Raw genomic sequence first — 19,913 nt, forward strand, 5'->3', positions numbered from 1 at the left:
ATTTAAATGTTTTTTTCTTTCATGCATGTGTTTCTAATGCATTTATAAGATTATCTCTTTGTTGCTTTGTATGTCCCTCCCCCACAGTATAACCCCTGCTTTCACTATATTTGATGTCAGTATAACTTGTGGAGGATATGGGGAAAAACCAGTTGTTTAAGGATACAGGTGGACCTGATGCAACAATGAGAAGTACAGGTTGTCATGTCCAAAACGAGCTTTACAACGTCGGTGCGGGGGGGGGGGGGGGGGAAGAATAGGATTGAGATGGGGGGGAGGGGGAGGCTGGGAAGGGAGGTGAAGGGTAAACAAAGGAGGAGGCTGCAATGCTTGGTAAGAAACGTACGCATTATCCTGCCCATGTTATTGTAACTCCTCTGTACAGTATGTTCACAAATAAAATTAAATTAAATTAAAAAAAAAGAAAGGGTATCAACATGAATTTTTTGTTTTGCTTTTCATTTCTTGTTATATATTTCATCTAAAAAATGAGTTAAATTTTAAAAGTAAAAACACTGAGACATAAAATTATATCCCAGAACTGCAATTCACATCTTTTTAAAATACGTAACTTTTCTTTTAACAAGCAAGCCTGATACCTGTCACCTCAAAAGACCCGAGTTTTATTCATTCTCCAAATTAGTTTTCTTGCATGCACTCAAAAAATCTTCTAACAAACACCTTCCAGCTAAGGTATATATATTATTCCAACAACCTGGTGGACTTATTCAGAAACCTGATGAAATTCTTACCTAGTAAGTTTACACTCAATTCTGCATGGGCAAAATAAAGTGTCAGGATGACAGTTCTGAATTCTAAGTGCACAGACCCTGTATATGTTTGTATACCAAGGTGATCTTTTCATAAGATACATTCAAATGAAAGCATGGGCTCAAGTTTATCTTTCTCCTTGTTTTCTAATGAGTAAGAAATCCCTGAGTAAGTGAAACTCAGAATGGGCATACATACAAAGTTAAATCACTTTTAGGACCATCAGCCAATGCAAGTGAAACAAAATGCTTCTTTTTTAATTTTTCAGCACTCGTTGTTTTCAAGAACCATTAATGCTGTATTGTAGATACTGGTTTAATTAACAGGCAAAACCAGCAACACCTATTAGTTCTGCTGCTTGCGTGTGATGACTAAAATGTACCAAAGAAATTAAACTCCTTGCTGAGCCTGAGAAATGCTCAGGAATGCAGAACCAACAAATTTAGGGCAACTACTTACAAGGATTTGAACTGAACTGTAAGGCTTATGTGTATAGGCTGAAATAAATGGAGTCGTCACTATTGGCAGCCAGATGCTACAGGCTGAAGGGGAATTTTATTAAGGTGGAGGAAATGAAAAGCATAGGTAACAGAAGGAAGGCTAAGTATTGAACCTGAATCATGAGTAAAACCAAAACTCAGGTGAGAAAAACTGAGCAAAGCACCTTGACCTATGTTAGTGATTGTTGGTGACCATGCAGTTTTTTCCCATTAAGTAGACAGTGGCATCTGAAAAACAGCCTGTCTCAGTGTTCCCGTTCTGTTTGGCTGCCAAACTTGTTCCCACTGCATCAGCAACAACTGGTGGTACTAAAACACGCCCTGGAAAATGAAGAGACAAGAACAATCTGAGCCAGTTGCCGGTGTCTCATACCTATAATCCTAGCAACTCAGAAAGCTGAGATCTGAAGATCACAGTTTGAAGCCAGCCCAGGCAAGAAAATCCATGAGTCTTATCTCCAATAAACTACTCAGAGAAGCCCAGAAGTGGCTTTGTAGCTCAAGTGGTAATGTAGCTCAACCGGTAGACCATTGGCCTTGAACATAAATAGGCTCAGAGACAGTGCCCAGGTCCAGAGTTCAAGCCCCAGATTAGAGAAGAAAAAAAAAAAAAAAGAACAATCTTTCACCTGAAAAGTATTACGTACTTTTGATTATTATTATATCATTAAATTACATGAGTTATATAGCAGCGATCCAATAACTGCATTTCCATACACATTTACTATATATTCAACTCAATCTCACACACCTCCCTCACCCTCCCCTCTCTCATTCCCAAAACAAGGTTATCATGTTGCACTTTTTCTACTATGCCTTATTTCCGGATACCTAATAATCCAGATGAAATCATTACTTTCTTAACTAGCAGTACGACACACCAAGTTCTCTAAAAGCCTCATTTGATATAAACAATTGTTACTATCTACTAACATGAAAAATGTTCATCTTAAGGAGTGGGAGATAGCAGAATCTCAAAGCATATTTTTTTCTCTTTTCATGTGGTAATTCACGTGGAACATAAAATGAGAAGGATACGGACAATGAAAATAAATTGAAAGGGAGAATAAAGAAATAGTAGGTAACATTGACAGTATCAGATAATAAGAAAACATGTTTTAAAAGACAGAGCTTAAAAGAATAAGGGAATAAAAATTATGGCAAAGGCAAGAGAAACTAAAGGAAAGAAAGAAGCAAGTGGTTAAAGGAGAAGCAGACACAGAAAAGTAAAGAAAATGCCCAGTCAAAGGTTCTTTTTGTGCAGGGATACTTTACAGAAATAGCTTGATTAACTGTATGACTTTAGACAGATTTATCTAAAAATGTATTCTCCTATACTAAAGAAATCAGATATTTGAGAAATCTGTAGAAATAGAAAAATCAAAGAGAAAGGAAACTTCATAAAAAGAGGAACCCAAAAGATATTTATGAATTAATTCCATGATAAAATGGGTGAGCTTCACAGCCAGGGAAGAGAGAAGGGGAAGAGGTAAGGGAGGGAGAAGAGGAGGGTAGAGAAGAGGAGAGGAGAAAAAATAAGGCGTTAGAATAGGAAAGAAAGAGGGAGAGAGAGAATTAAACAAAATAATATAAATTTTAAGTAATCGTAGAAAATAGTTAATTTCCCTCTAACATCAAATAGTTTAGGACAGGAGAGAATGAGGAGAAGGAGAAAATTAAAATCTTTTTAACTATAATCATTCTCTACTTAGAATAGCTAGTATCCCTCTAATTTCAAAGTGTTCCTTGTTACTATATGTACTTCCCATGATTGCCCCAAGATTTAAACAATTTAAATTTTAGTATTTTCCCCTCAGTCTTTTAGAGACTGGGGCCTAATTAGACAGGGTGAGTGGAAAACAGTGCTAATGTCCCAAATTGATGATAAGGTAAGTTGTGAACTCAGAGGAAATCAGGTCAGTAGTAGTAGAAGTCCTCTTCACTCGGTGTTAAGACCACAGCTAGAAGCACAGAAGTCTGCATTGGCAGCTGCATTAGGTGGCATAAGCCAGTAGCAATATGACATGACCTTGGGGTCTAGGCTAAAAGAAAAGCTGTGGTGGAATTAAACTCAGAGAATTCCAATTGAATTAGCCTTTGTCAGATGTTCTGACAGAACACAGAACCACAGGGGAGATTGGAGGTTACACTTTTCAATCTCTTCCTGGAAGCAGGAATTTTTTTTTCAAATTGCTTGGAGAAGTCATTTCGTTTTTACTTGAATTTCTCCCAACTTTATAAAGGAACATGCCCTTTTCCTCCCCTGTTAGGAGACCTCATATTCAGAGAAGGATTTCTTAGGCTGAATTAAAATACATCACTCTCTAAATTCTCTCTTTTTAACCTTCTTTCTACCCTTTAGAAATTGGGCCTGTTCTCCTTTCCAAGCAGATGGATTAGAATTATCCAGGAGCCTTATGGATTCTCTGTATTTTGTGTTCTTTTTTTTTTTTTTTTTTTTTTGGCCAGTCGTTGGGCCTGACCTCTGGGCCTGGGCACTCTTCAGCTCAAGGCAATGCTCTACTACTTGAGCCACTTCTGGCTTTTTCTGCTTATGTGGTGCTGAGGAATCGAACCCAGTGCATCATGCATGCAAGCCAAGCACTCTACCATTGAGCCACCTTCCCAGCCCCTATTTTGTGTTTTTAAAGTAAATATCTTTTCGCTATACCTCACTCCCAGTTCCTAACTTCCTTCTCTGGTTAGCTTCCTCTGTGTTGCTCACTGAGAGAAAGAAAGGACATTCTTATTATTTGCCTGTTACTACTGATGGGATGAGAGTTTAATGAATGTCTTTCAAAAGATAAGGCATCTTTAAAAGTATAGCATGAAATGCTTTGCAATGTTCAATTTGCTAAAAATAACAAAATGATATGGTATGATATAAAATAGAATGTTTTTTGATTGTTTGGTTTCATTTTGTGCTTGTTTGGAGAAAGGTGGTTTGTTTAAATACAGAGTTTCACTCTGTCACTAAAACTGGCCTCCAAATTACAAGTCTTCTAACTGTAGGGATTACAGGTGTCAACTATCACACCCACCTTCTCATTTTAAGAAATAGACCTTTTCAGCCATCTCTTCCTTATATTTTATCCATCACCCCTTCCCCATGACCCAATCCCCAGTTTATATATCATGCTCTGGGTTGCTTTCTCTAGCATATAAACCTATACTCAGGAATGAGTGCAGCATATACTTCCATGTAAACATGTAGAATCTGATCATTTATTTATAAATATCAAATGTGCTTTGGTACAATACCAGGAGCTCAGTGAATAAAAGTTCAAACAACAGAAAACCAAGGTATACCTTTATTCTTAGAATAGAGATTTAGACACATTCTTGAATGAATTGCTCAGACATTAGCTGCCACAGTCCAAGTACTAGTGCTTCGGGAGTGCTAGGGAAGTAGCTCTTACATCCATAAGAGGTGTTGTGGGAGTATTTGTGTGAAACAATGGTTTGCCCAACTGACATTGAAATGTCTCTAGAGAAAACTCAATAGGAGTTTTCAGGGTAGTTAAGCAAAACCTAGGAAAACATACTGCTTTAATTTTTTTTCTTTTTTAATTTTAAAATGAGTAAAAGCAGATACAATAAGAATTTAAGACAACTGACTTCTGACTAGAAATTGCTCACCTGAGGTTCCAAAATATCTTAAATATTTTGTATTCAGCATCATCAGTCACCAGAAAAAAAGTACATTAACATTTTTGTTTAACAAACAGTAATTGTGGTGGTAACATGTAACACAAAAATAGCTGAAGTTTAACAACTGAAAATATTCATTTGGGGCAAAGATAGAAACTGAAAACTATGTTTTTTGTGGCACAATTATTGGGAGAAATGTCTTGATAGTATTAAATATATTAATCCTGTGTGTCTGAAGTCCAAGAATTCTACTCATGGTATTACCCAAGATAAATGAATGACTACCTATACCAAAATCAGTATTCACAGTCATCTCAAATTGTGAATATTAAATAAAATATTGACAATTTGAGACAACTTGGTAATTTTTGGTGCCATCAAATGAATAAATAAATGAACAAATCAGTTCATGAAATAAGTGAAACAATGAAATAAAAACATCTTCTGATATATGCAATACAATGGATGTATCCCATACATGTGATGTTGAGAAAACGAATCAGATATACATGAATAATTTAATTATACTCTGATTAAAATAGAGATAAACTTTCTGGACAAATGAAGGCAAGAATAGTGCTTTCTCGTGGGCAGAAGTCTTACTTGGAGAGGATTGTAAGGATGTATTCTGGGTTGCTGAGGACATCATATGTCCTTGGTTAAAAATGTTCATATCTGCATACCTCCTCTCACTCCAAATCACTACATTGAATTAGACACTAAAATTTGTCCTAAATGATTTTGTGTAAGTTATATGAAGTCAAATCTTTAAAATAGAAACAAAATGCAGAGGTATTTTGGCCAATGCCAACAGTATGAGCAGGAGAGGACTAGATCCTTTTGGAGACTCGAGAGCAGAGAACACTACTATGGCTGGAGTGTTAAATATATCCTCAGCAGCCATAAATGTCAAGAGAACTTGTTATAGCTGGGTTTCTAAAACTTTGGATCCAATATTTAACACTTCAGTACAGAGAAAAAATTACTATTTTATTCACATACCAGTTCTGAATAACTAGCATTTGGTTATTCTATTCGGGGAGCGGGGGATGTGCAACTACACAAAATTTCAGAGGCTTGCTACACCAACTCATATGGCATTAATGAGAATGGAGGCAGGTGGTCCCTCTTATTTAAAAGAGAGAGTTGGAAATGCAATCTAGCTGAGCACTGAAGGGCAAGAGAGAAAGGATTCGTTATATTATGAAACGTGTGCATTTCAATAGGTATTGTTTCCATTGAACTTGGTTATCAAGCTGGGAGCTACAAAAGCAGCCATCAGTAGAGATGTGCAAAGTCTGCACTATGCCCAGGGAAGCTGATGGTGTCTGCAAAGATTCTTTGCTCCACTGATCTCAGTCTAGAAAAATTTTCACTGTCAAGAGGACTAGAACTATTGCCCCTGTACTAGAGACCTATGGTAACTACCCTACAACATGCAACAAATATATACTTTACTAGACATCAGTTGTTACTGCCCCTGGAAAAACCTTTACATTCCAGTTCTGTGTGACACAGCACAGCTGAGTTGACTCTTATTTTAGATTCTCAGTTTCAGGTTGAAATAATCATTTAAAAAAATAATTCAATCTCCTCTGTGACATACCAATGGATATAAAAGTGTAGGGTAAGTTCACCCTACCAAGAGGTGGATTGGGTTTTCTTTCTTCCTTTTTCTATTTCCTAACTTGTATGAAACCTTAATAATTGCATTTTCTGTCACTTCTGAAAAAAGATTAAACTTGTATTCTTTTTCAGCATACCATAAATATTTGGGCACACCTCCAGGGGCTTATAGCTAGAAATACCTTAATTATTTGTCAATGAAAATTCCAAAATTGAATATTTATGCTAGACTAATAGAAAACAATGGACAGATTGGCAGAACAAGAAAATATCCTATAGATTGGCCCTTGGGACTAATCTCATTCTGCTTTCCCTTCTGTGCAAATAGGGTTCTTTGGCACCACTGTTAACAGTAAGACATTCAATGTCAAAAACCTTGGTGTGAGGAACTCAGTGAACCTTGAAGAATTCTAAATGCCTATAATTAAGCTTCAATGTTAGTCACAAAGCAATGGATGATGCTGAAGTAATAGCAGCAAAACAACAAAAGAACAGACCATATTTAGAAACAACCTGCTCCTTGTTAAAGAACAGAGCATCCTTAGATACAACCTGCTCCTTGTTAAAGAGGTTATCAAGGTCATGTGGTTCAAATAACCATAAAACTTTCTTTTTATTATTGTTACCAAAAGATTGAAATACATTTCTTAGACATGCCTTCAACCTGGTTGTTCTTTTCTAAAGGAATGCGTGTGCAAAGAAAGTAAAGGAATTATTAGTCACTATAACAATATAAAAGTATGAAATTTGTGCTTAGGGAACTTTGATTTCCAGTAAACTCCAGATTCTCAGTTACTGATGACTTGCTTCCTTCAGTTGTTAAGCCAAAAGGGTTGGAATCATGCCTGACTAGATTTCTTCTCACAGTTAAAATCTTATAGATGAATATTCCATAAAGATCAAATGAATGGTATGTATTTCAGTTTCACCAGGTGTTAGCATGGAAGAATTAAAAAAAAATTCGGGTCTTCCATTCAATCCTTAAGCAATGACAATAGCCTTAATAGTAAGCATATAGCTTGATTGACATTATACAATAAACTAATTATGTAACTCTGAATGTCATTGACAAGTAGTGATTACTTAGAAATTACCGGTTTTAAATTTCTCATTTCTTCTTAATTTTGTCTTAGAAACTCAGCACATTTCCTATTAAAAATAATCTTTTCTTGTGCTAAATGCTGATGGCTCCTTTCCATTGTATTAGCTACTCAGGAGGCTGCCAAAGAATAGCAGTTCAAACTGAGATCCAGGGGATTTCAGTTCAAATAGCCTGAGTAGAAAATTTGATGAGACTCCACTACCAAAATAGGCAATAGAAAGTGGGGCTGGAGGTATGACCGAAGTAGTAGAGAGCCAGGGCAAACAAAGAAACAAACAAACATGTATTATACTTGAGGGATACAATCCATCTCTAAGGCAAATATAATCATAAAGATATTTTAAATTATATACCAAAACAGGTTAGTTTTTGAATGTGTTAATCAATCTCCTCCAGTCTTCATTTCCCCTTTAATAGGTGAATCCTTTAAGTGGCCCAAATTAATGTCTGTCCATTCCACTACATCAGACGTTATATTAGCTTTTTCAGGTATCATCATCTCAAGCTCAAAGAACACCCAGAATTGTACATAGGTACAATTTGAGAAATCTCAGATCTGCCTTACACTTTTTTGTTCTGTTTTTGGTCAGGACAGCTCTGGCATTCCATTTAAAGTTCCATTTAAACAAGGGGATTGCCAAATTTGTAAATCTCTTCACCCAAGCCTTGCAGTTAATTAAATTCTAAGAGACTAAGGAATTGTGGCAGTCTGTTATCGTTCTTTGCTTAAAGTTAAATATAGTTCAGAAAATTTACTACCATCAGATATACTAATCTGGATAGTTGACATTTTCATTCAACAATACTTGGAGCATCCTTGAGTCTTGGTAAGAAAACTCATCCACAACTCAATCTACCTGTCCATCTCAAGTTAGTTCTGAGCACTTGTTACTTACCTCTACCGAAGGGCAATGGTTATATTTCTCAAGATTCCAAAACACTGAGACTAAGAACTATCAGTGCATTCTAAGATTGATGATCAGACACTCGAAAAATGAAAATAATTGCTTTCTTAAGTGATCGTTTTATATAGCTGGTCTTTATTTCAACCAACTAGCATATATGAGACATAGAAAGCATTCACACAGAAATATTTGCATCTGATACCTGCATACTTATAATAAAATTGATACTTAGTCCCAACAAGTCATTTCTTTTATTAAGAAACAAGTCGTTTAAGGATTCAGGTGGACCTGTTGCAACAATGAGAAGTACAAAATGTCATGTCAAAACCAGCTTTACAATGTCGGTGTGGGGGGGGGAGGGGGTATAATTGGGTGGGGGGAGGGGGGAGGCGGGGAAGGGAGGTGAAGGGTAAACAAAGGAGGAGGCTGCAATGCTTGGTAAGAAATGTATGCATTATCCTGCCCATGTAATTGTAGCCCCTCTGTACAGTATGTTCTCAAATAAAATAAAATTAAATTAAAAAAAAAAAGAAAAGAAAAATAGTCAATGCATATTCTGTATTTTCTCAGAGTACCTCATATAGTCCTGTTTTATTAATCTGAATTTTATGGTTCAAGAAGTATTTATAAAATGAGTTAAAATAAATAGATGAAAGAAATTGCATTAAAATTTTAAATAAGAATTTAAAATTGTTAAATTAGTATTCTGTATTAATATTACCAAGATAGAATTACTAAGACTAATGTTAAATATTTTAAGAACGTTACATCCTAGTAAATTAAAGTAAACAATTTCTGTAAGAGCTTAAATATTTTAGATTTTGCCAACCAACATGCAAAACAATCATATAACTAAGCACTTACAAGAGACAAAAACTCTATATATCAAATTTCACTGATGGAATTCAAAATATTATAGCAAATAGAACTCTTAATTCAGACATACTAAGAAGAAGAATGTAATTCTTTGAGAACAATATTTTGCTTAATTGTGGCTCAAAGTCAGTGTTTCTCTTTATCAAAAACAATGAAGATACCTATCTATTAGTGATAAGTTTTCAGACAGGTTGTGGCTATGATTTTGTGTGTGTATGTTTGTGTATGAGAGAGAGAAGTTTCTTCTCTTATGAAACATGATAAATGTTCTAATGTTTATTTTTATTGCTTTTGTTGGAAATATGTGCTGATTTGGTACTTTCAGAATAAATCGAATTCTTTTAGTATAAATTTATTGTTCATCCATTAACAAAATCAATGTTTCACTATGCAATTCAATAACAAATTAAGCTCCAGTTTACTGTGCCTTAAAAACACATGATTCAAAAGTGTACACTTCTCTTTAATTATTGCTTTGTCCTGAGTGCACAAACTGGAATAATACAATAAAGTAAAGTAAACTAAAATAAAAAGGTAGTTAGAGCATACTGGAAATGCTGTCAACTTCTTACTGAATTTTAATTTGTATAGCGCAAAATGAAATGCAAAGCAACAAATAGTGTTTCTGTTCTAACCACTCAACTTTACATGTAACACTGTGATTCCAAAGAAGCTTGAGCATTACAAAAAATATCATTTTTCCAACAAAATTTAAGGGAATTGAAATAGGATTTCATATAAATTTCATTTCACGAAGTCCTATATTTCTTGTGGTATTTTAATCCATTTCTATAGGTCAAAACTTCCCTTCTAAGCCTTACTAAACCATTTAGACATATGAATTCAGCTTGCAAGATAAACCTTGCCAGCTCCTGGATTAAACAAGTAATGAAGTAATTACTCACAAGTAATGAAGATAATCCAATGTTAGGAAGTGGCTGCATTTCCTCCATTCTATAAGAATAGAAGAAAATATGTTCTCATATTCCAAGAAACCAGACTTCTTCAAGATCTAAAAATGGCAATACATGGGGCTGGGAATGTGGCTTAGTGGTAGAGTGTTTGCCTTGTATGCCCTGGATTCCATTCCTTAGTATCACAGAAGAAGAAAAAAGCCAGAAGTGGTGCTGTGGCTCAAGTGGTAGAGTGCTAGCCTTGAGCAAAACAAGTTTAGGGGAAGTACCAAGACCCTGAGTTCAAGCCCCAGGATTGGTAAAAAAAAAAAAAAAAAAAAAAAGGCAATACATGTGAGAAATCCAAAAGCAATCTGGACCTTAACCTTTTCTCCTACTCTCCATAGGTGTAGGTGTTTCTTTTCAATTTTCAGTGTTACAATCCTGCATAATGTTTTTCCCTCATCTGTTTTTGAGTTGTTTCAATCTAGATAGCCAAGTTGTTAAGTCCTAAAAGTTTGTTGAATATTGTGTTTTTGCTACTATTTTTGTTCATTTATTTCAGACCCAATATTTTGTCTTATTTTCTACATTTTGTCCTTTAAAATTTTTATTCTACTTTTTTTTTACTAGATTGGGCCAATAGTTTGTTTAAAAACTAATTATGGAAATAAAATGATCATCTTTAAATGTTTCTCCTTAAATTTTCAGATGTGTTACACCAAAAATGTTGACTGCCAATAGTCAATTTTAGATATGTGTCTTTCCTGAAATGGCATTTAATTAAAACATATGGTAGGAACTCTTGATGAATATAATAAATCAAGTATGTGCATTTAACCAGGCATTGTAGTGCATGTCTGTAATCTGAACACTGGAAAAACTGAAGCAAGAGGATCTCTATTGAAGGTCATCCTGAGGTATATAGTGAGACATTGTCTCAAAAACTTATTGCATGGTTTAATACCTGGTGGGTTATGATTTTTGACATTTCAATGTCATTTCAAATGTGCCCTTACCATAATTTAAAGTATCTGAAGAAATATGTTACAAGAGTTTGAATTCAGGGTTTTCAACATTATACTAATGTCTATTCCCTTCTTCCAATCTGTAGTACAATCTTTCCAGGATACACAGATAATATTGCAGGGCTTATAGTTGATGATCTTTTAAAATTATTAAACCAAACTTCACTCCCAGGTTACCCACCATGTGATCAAGTAACCTGAGCCACAGCTCCGCTTCTTGTTTCTTATGTTGGAGTGGGGGAGGTATTAATTGGAGATTTTTTCTGTTTGGGCTGGCTTGAACTACGATCCTTAAAAGTCTCTGGAGTAGCTAGGATGAGCAGGCATGGGCCACTGGTGCCTGGTACCCAATTGTCATTTTACCATGGCTTACTGAAGTTCAATTTCTAAAACCAAGGTTGTCAGCATATTTATCCTAGATACTATATGTTGATATTTTTCTTTCCTTACTTCCTCTTCTTGTTCTATTACCTTGAATATCTGTGAACAAAATTAGATCATGACCAATGTGCACTTAAGTAATAGATGAGGTAAATTTTCAGGTTCTGAAATATACAAAGATGTATATTTTTCTCCTATACATCTCCATAGATATAAAAGCTGAGGCCAGTAGTTCAATGATTTATATGAAACTAAATGACCTTAAAATAAGTCATTCTTCCCTTTAATTCCTTTGCCTTGCTGAATGAATAGTTTAATTATAAATAGTGTAGAAAATTAGTTCACTAATTTTTAAGCACGAATTACCTCACATTTTCAAATACTGCTAGATAATATAATTTTTCTCATTAATCAGAACAGTACTTTCATTCTTTCTCAAATCTTAGAAGAAAAGAAGATTCAAAGTCCTCAAATGATAAAAGGGGATCTCGAGTTTTAAAATTAATATAGAGTGATTAGACAGAATTACATTTTTGTCTAGATAAAAGAAATATTTTAAATAGTCTAGTCCTAATGAAAGAATTGTACCTGAAAGGCATTAGATAATTGTTTTACATTAAAATAATTATTGAATAGATTATTTCCGGATTAAGAGAATTCCTCTAGGGTCTTCCACTCACATTGGATCTCCAAAGAAGAAAGAATAATTTATAAATTACTTCAAAATAAAATAAGTTACAAAAAATAGCAGGTTACAGTGCTTTAAAAAATCTACATAAATCCCGATCCTTTTCTATGAAATACTCATTAACATCAAAGTAGTGCTATGGAGTTGGGTTTATAACCTGTTAAAGGTGTAGTGTGGCTGATATCAGTGGCCCCAATCAGAGTGTACAGCATTTCATTCTTAATCTATATGTTGACCTCCAAATGCCCAAACTTAGGGAGCAGTGGCTCTTCTCAGTCACTATCATGTACTTTTCTACTCATCTATATGACTTTGAGTGCTCATCTGAGTACTTAGTAAAGAATGCGGTAAAAGTCATAATTTAGCATTATGCAGTACAATACTATCTCTTTCATTTTCTATTCTTTTGAGACAGATATCCTTATGTAGCCCAGGTTGAATCTTGCTACATAGTCCAGGCTATCTCGTAAGTCCTTATGTAGCCTAGACTGGCCTTGAACTGGGGATCTGCTGAAACATCCCCAGTACTAAGATTACAGGCATGGACCATCATATCCAGCTCTCCTGTTGTTTCTGAGCAATAAAATAACTCATTATGCTCTCTATGGACATTACTTCACTATCTGTACATTTGTGGATATGTCACTCCCCTAATGTCCTACTCGTTGCTGAGGAATTCCACTCAATTCATGGGGCCAACAGAAGCTAGATAGGATTTAAAAATTCACTGTTCATATTTGATTATTCTTTAAAATACCATCGGATGTGTTTGGACTTTCCATATCCTGTAAGTAGTGATTTATGAAGCTGTACAGCAAGAATAAGGTAGCCATTTATTTTATCTCCCAAACTAGGGTATTTTGAAGAGTGACAGGTTATTCTCTTTGTAATTACAGTAGGAGAATAAATATAAATTATCTGTGCCTTTCCCTAGCTTGTTTACTAACTCAAGATTACTCAGAGGCTGCCCAAGCTTATACTTAAATAATTATAAACTGAAAATATGACAAAATTTAACCTGAGGAAGAATGCAGACACTGGCATCAAGCATGAATCTTAGTCCTACTTCTGCCCTTCATCATGACCTCAAAAGCTCTAGGCCTTGAATTCCTCCCAGGCTTATACCAGGATTAAAAAGTCTCAAACAATGAGATGTACGAGGTGCTATGCTGAAAAACAAACTTTACAATTTAGGGGGGGTGGGAGGAGTGTAGTTGAAGAGGTGGGAGGGAAGGGATGGTAGGGGAAAAACAAAGGAGGAGGCAGCAATGCTTGATCAGAAAGGTACTCATTACCTTGCTCATGCAACTGTAACCCCTCTGTACAGTATTTTCACAATAAAAAACTTATTTTAAAAAGTCTCAAACAATGTCTAAAACTAAAATAGGATATGCTATATAGTTACCTTGGATATGAAATTTTCAGTTAAGATGGATGGAATAAATTATCTAAAGGACATTTGAATAAACAAAAAAATCCATTACTGATATTAAATAATATCACAGCTATCTTTTGGCAAAATTCTAAAAGTCATAGGAGTACTGTTGTAAGATGGTAGCGATAACAATTAAGATGGATACGGAAGTTACAAAACAAACCCAAAATAATATTATTCAACAGAAAATTGAATTTCTCTGTTTTTAAGTTTATATTAAATTTCAGGATGGTGGTAACTGTTATCTTTCTTCATATGAGATAAGCAGGAAAATATTTTATTTCATTATCAAATTTTCTGTCCTAAACTTTTTTCTCTTTTAAAAATCAGCCCATCAGTGTAAGTCAAATTGTGCTAATTAAAGAAGTATATATAATAATTAACACAGCTAGGGCTTGTTTATAATTTTTGTATAAATTTTGAATAGCTGACCAAATTATGGTTCTCTATAAAGTAAATACGTAGCACAAAGTGTTTTGGTCCTCAATATGGGAACTAAACACTGTAGTTTAGTAAAGTCCCATGTCACTTCTGTCATAGAGCAAGGTCCTAAGCTAGTCATGTGATCTCATATATGATTTTTAAAATGACTTGACAAGAAGCAATGACCTCTGGAACAGATAATCATCATGCCAGAGCACTATGAAGCTCTACTACATGTTCCCATCAAAGTTAATGAAAACTACAAAGAATATATTTATCATATCTAGTTCCACACCAATAAATTTTAGTCTGTCTTCCTCTGTGAAGGTGCACATATTATATATACCACATATAATGCTGTGGTGACTCTGTTTCAGGCTTCTTTATTTAATATAGATCCATAATATATCCATCAGATAACCAATCCATCTATCTACTGTTACTTACAGTCTTTATAGTCTAGAATGACTAGGCAGAGTATTTTATTAAAATACAATTCTGAAGTTTACTAATGGTAGATATCTAACTTGTTTCTAGACTTAAGATATTATAGTGCTGGAAAATCCTTGAAATAGTTTACAAACACAGAAAAAAGTTCAGTAAAATCTATGTCACTGTGGGAGTAGGGTTAAAGAAGTAAGTAAACACTTGATTTAAACCAGCAGTGAAGAATAGAGCAATTTACCAAACAGCAATGATACACTGTGCTGCAATGAGGATGAAACACATTAGAGTCACAGAAGCAGTAGATTTATGGGACTTGCTAAGTGTTTAAAATATGGAGAGGGAAAACCAGAAATAAGGAAAGGCAATTTGGGAATGCCAAGTTTCCATGTCTAGACTGATGACACTCCTGTAAAGGAGATCTTGAAGGGGAAAACCAGCTGACATTGTCTTTATAATGAACATGTTTTATTTATTTATGTTTCTACATGTTACAGCCACTCATATCCACTAGTTTCTTGTTCTTTAGAAATGTGTTTCTTCTTAAGTCATAGGACTGGCCAGGCTGTTTTGTACGCAAAGCTCAGAAAGGAAGCATTGTGTAAAGTAATTATCACTTTTTACCTCCAGCCTCAGGGATTAGGAGGGAGAGCAATGGGAACCTATTGGAAAGGAGACTCACTCTTACTCCATGTCTCAAATTTGAAGAAGTCTAGAAGGGATTTTGATGGCAGACCAGTGGCTATTTTCATGGATCAAATTTTAGGGAAAATTTTCTTTTGGTTTTCTTTAGGTTCAAATTAGACAATCAACAACATAAGCCACTGATATTCAAACGTAGTTTTCTTTGGAAAAGACATCTCACCATGTAACACACATGAGCATTTTTGTTTTATCATTTATTAAAATCACACATCAATGTAATTTGAAGATTAGCAATTTAAAAATACATGATAATGCATACTATATTTTAAAACTTGAAATCTTGGCCATTTTTCTTTTCTTATCTCCTTATTTGTTCCCATTTTTTTTCAGTTAACATTTCTGCTTCCTTCTCTGAATTTTGATTTAGAGTTAACTTCCACAGCCTTAAATCTTTAGCTTGTATTATTACCTCTTGGTTTTATACCAGTAAGCAATGGCTATGGATTTATAACTATTATTAATTTATCATTTATTTCTACAAAAACCACCTGTTCCCATCATATGTGATACATATTTCAGTTAAATAACTATTCAGTGTTTGATTATTATGAATATATAGATAGATAAATAGATGCATATGTGTGTGCATGTTACTAGTCCACATCTAGTAATAATAGTTAACTATGATATTTTCTACATAAGTATTGTTTTACTCTAGATTTTTGTTTCTTTCCTGGATCATTTAACTATCATCTCTAAGTAATTCAACTTCAAATGTTTTACTAACATTTAAATCACCTCAGGATACTCACTTAAGAGAGATATATTGTGTCTATTCCATCATCACAATTAGATGTGGTCTGTCCCAGTCTTGAAGGTATCTTCTTGGCAGAAACATCTTGCAGACAGGTAAGACTTCATACTGAGGGCACACATTTTCTCCTTCTGCTATCCTCAAGCAGTGCTTTATCTTTCTATTGGAAACACCCAAAAAGACCCCCTCAAATAGAAGCTTCTCAGAAAACCTTGCAACTACTACATTATAATTTTATGAGGGATTCTTAGCACCAGGTAGTCTTTCCAGTGCTTTTCACTGTGTTTTGTACTTGCCTTTTTAAAAATTTTATTGTAAAGGTGATGAACAGGGCGGGTCACAGTTACATAAGTAAGGTAATGAGTCCATTTCTTTTTAAACACTGTTACCCCTCCTTCATTTTCTTCCACTTACTCTTCCCCTCCCTTCTCCCTGCCAAGTTGTAAAGTTCATTTCCAATATAATATCTAGTATCATTGCTGCATTAGTTCATGATTTGTCCTGTTGTTTCTGTGATTTAATTTCCTTTCAACTGATCAGATAAACTTATATACAAGACAAAGGGGACAGAAAACTAAAACAGAAAGAAAAACTAGAAATAACTGCATATAGAACATAGTAAGAACCTCTTGTTTCACATTTTTGGAGTTCATTTTGATATGCTTCATTATATATGGTCCTATACACTTAGCAATTGGGTTATTGTGGGCCCTTACTAAGAAGATCATAGACATATTTTAGTTATAACAAATTGCCTTTTTTAACATCCTTGAAGCTTTTTTTCTTGGTTATATAGCTATTTTGAGAATAATAAAATGGGATGAAAAGCTTAGCATACATAGATAAGCTGGAACTTAACTGTACCCAATATCTCTGGTAAGAGTTCTTCCATCTAACCATCTCAAGATAATGAATCTCCCAATGTTTTTGCAGAATTAAAAGGCCAACCTGACTGTCCAAAGGAAAGAGGAGTCCTGGGGTTAAAATCAGCAGAAACCTCAAAATCTCTGTATTTGTCCCTTCCTCTGTTCTTACCCTTGATTCCCAATGAGCTTGATGACATCTAATTCTAAAGATCTTGGAGTAGTCTATAGGATCAGTTGGTATGATTCTCAGCTCCTCACCTGTAAATCAAGGTGGATTTTTTTATTCTCCTTTTTGGTTGTGGGGCCTGAACTCTGGTCCTAGGTGCTGTCCCTCAGCTCTTCAGCTCAAGGCTGGTGCTCTATCACTTGAGCCACAGTACCAGCTTTTTCTGCTTATGTGGTGCTGAGGAATCGAACCCAGGGCCTCATGAATGCAAGGCAGAGCTTTATCAGTGAGCCACCTTCCCAGCCCCTGTTATTCTCCTTTTCAACTTCTAAAATTTTGCTTCTACTTTCTTCTTTCTCCCATATTCCATAGTATGTCTCTTAACTTATTTTGGTGCCACCTTAGGAGGTACCATTTCTTAGAAAGAGAAGAAGTAAATATGAATGCTTAATTTTTTTAACTTTACACATGTTCCCAATAATTATTCTTCTCACCCAAACAACTTTTATCACTTCATTGAAAAAGTCAGTTGTGTGGACAATTCCCTTGTATAATAGCGCTTCATAATTGAATCTGATGTATGGAGAACTAAAATATCTCTACTAAAATTATTTCTGCGTGTGTGTGTATTAACAGACTCGCAGTTTAGCCAATATCAGTGGGAGATCTAATATAGAGCTACTGTTCAGAGAGCATATAAATTGCTTCAAACAGAAATCAAAACCTTATTTCCCTTTTAAATGTTGTTTATTTCAATGAAGATGTTTTTCAATGAAATAGAAAAGAGAAGGTAGGTAGGAATAGCAATTATTTCCATGTTCTAATTGGTTCACTAGAGATTTAACATTCTTTGTTCTTTATTTTTTATTTAATATATATTTTTATTGTAAGGATACTGTACAGAGGGCTTACAGTTATATGAGTAAAATAATGAGTATACTTCCTATCGAACATTGTTACCCCCTCCTTTGTTTTTCCCCTACTATCCTTTCCCTCCCCAACTCCTCCCTCCACCCCCCCCCAAAGTTGTGAACTTCATTTTCAACATAGTGTCTTGTATATCTCATTATCTGGTCATATATTTTGAGTTAAGAAGTGATTTGCATGTTAACATTTTATTGGGCTATAAAAATATCAAAGCAATTAGCATTTAGCTCAATGATGTTTAAGTTTAAAATTTGAAAAGATATTATCCATTTAATTGACAAAGGATTGTCAGGTAGTACAAGTATTTTAATCTTTAGAATTCCATGCATGTATACACGAATGTGTGTGTGTTTGTGTATATAGTCTTTCTATCTGTTTTTCTTGGTTTTGTGTTTTAGCATAGAGTGTCATATACTATTTCAGTACTGAGATTTATTTCAATCAATATTATTTTACTAAGCTTCATCGACATTATTTTTGTATTGTAGCTTCTTAATGGTTTCCTTAGTACAGAGTACTTCATCTTATGGTTCTATCGCATTTCATTATTCATCCTCTTGTCCATGAGCAGAAAGATCCTGGCTCTTGTGACACCATATTGCTCTAAACCTGGTTTCCACATTTGTGAATTTTTATCTTTGTTGTCCAGACCCAAGTATCCATGCTCCTGGATTTGTGGGTTGTGGGACACAACCGTAGGCTCAGCTACTCCTGAGGCTGTAGAAGGAAGACCATTTTGAACCCATGAATTCAAGACCAACATGGGCACTGTGGTGAGATCCTGATTCCAGAAACCAAACTGTAACAAACAGTAACCTTACTCCAAGGCAGTAAGTGTTTCTGCCCCACATTTGGTTTTCTGGGCCCCTGACTCTTGAATATCTTGCCTGAGTCAGCCTCAAATTCCATCTATTCCTTTGAGAGATGTTGGGTCTTCGTCTGTCTTTGGATGGACGGGGTTCCAGGAGGGGTAAGTGCGGCCGCTAGCCCCGTTCCCCAGCCTCCCTTAGTCCAGGAGACAATCAGACGCAGCGGGGAGTCAAGTCAAGCAGGAACTCGTTTATTAACAGGGAGCATCCCCTTTTTAAAGCAAAAGACTGCCTGGGAGGAGAGGAAATGGGATCAACCAATCACTGAAAGGCCATACCTTATCATGCACCCAACCTTCCATGAGATGTTTACACACTGAACCTAAACAAATCTAGCTCTGCCCACTCAACTTCCTCTCAGGGCCATCTTTGCTACCTGTGTTCCCCACAGATTTCCCCACAGAGAGAAGTTAGGAGTGAGATCTCAGGAGAGAGATTCTGCTAGCAGTACCTTAAAAGATAAGTCTCCATCAGGATATATAGGAAGAAGGATAGCCTTGGCTTTCGGTGATCCTGGTTGCTCAGATACAGAAACAAAAGTCCAAGTAAGAATTTTATTTCTGCAAATACTGCAGGCCAAAATGAGCTTACTCATAACTGCGGTTATGTATCGCTAACTGTGAGATTGTGTGTTCTCTAGAGACTGAGGACAGAATGTACAAATCATAAATTTGATATCACTCCTGCTTAGCATGTATCATGCATGACTGGTTTATAAAGTATTCCAGTGGTTAATTATTAAAAAGTTGGAATATGTGCAAAATGCTGAAATGTTTGTTTTCTCATTCTGTGGTCTCAGGAATCCTAGAGATTCCCAAACCTGCAGATTCATCAAGGCAAAATATTTTCAAAAAATACTTTATTTTATCTAAAAACAAAAGTTGACTGTTTCTCAGTGCTCAT

The sequence above is a fragment of the Dipodomys merriami genome, unplaced genomic scaffold (genome assembly GCF_024711535.1).
Source record: "Dipodomys merriami isolate MVZ:Mamm:240054 unplaced genomic scaffold, mDipMer1.0.p SCAF_21, whole genome shotgun sequence".
In the NCBI taxonomy this organism is placed as follows: Eukaryota; Metazoa; Chordata; class Mammalia; order Rodentia; family Heteromyidae; genus Dipodomys; species Dipodomys merriami.